This window comes from Orycteropus afer, unplaced genomic scaffold (genome assembly GCF_000298275.1).
Source record: "Orycteropus afer afer isolate SDZICR_OR568_19922 unplaced genomic scaffold, OryAfe1.0 scaffold00047, whole genome shotgun sequence".
NCBI classification, from domain to species: domain Eukaryota; kingdom Metazoa; phylum Chordata; class Mammalia; order Tubulidentata; family Orycteropodidae; genus Orycteropus; species Orycteropus afer.
In genome coordinates, this window is record NW_006921634.1 from 6759361 (window position 1) to 6759682 (window position 322).

The window sequence follows — 322 nt, forward strand, 5'->3', positions numbered from 1 at the left end:
CTTCCGTAGTGATACTGCCTCAGAAACCCAAGGAGGGGTCGCTATGAGTCGGGGCCGACTCGACGGCACATAACAACAACAACAATGTATGAATTGGAAAGGAGCTCTGGTGGTACAGTGAGTAAAGCATTTGACTGCTAAACAGAGAGTTGGGGGTTCAAACCTACCTGTTATTCCACAGAAGGAAGATGAGGCAATCTACTTCTGTAAAGATTTACAGCCTTGGAAACCCAGTGGAGGTGGCTATGAGTCAGAACCAACTTGATGGCAGTGGGTTTGGTAGAGCTTGTCCAATTTTTTAAAGAATCAACCCCATAGACTC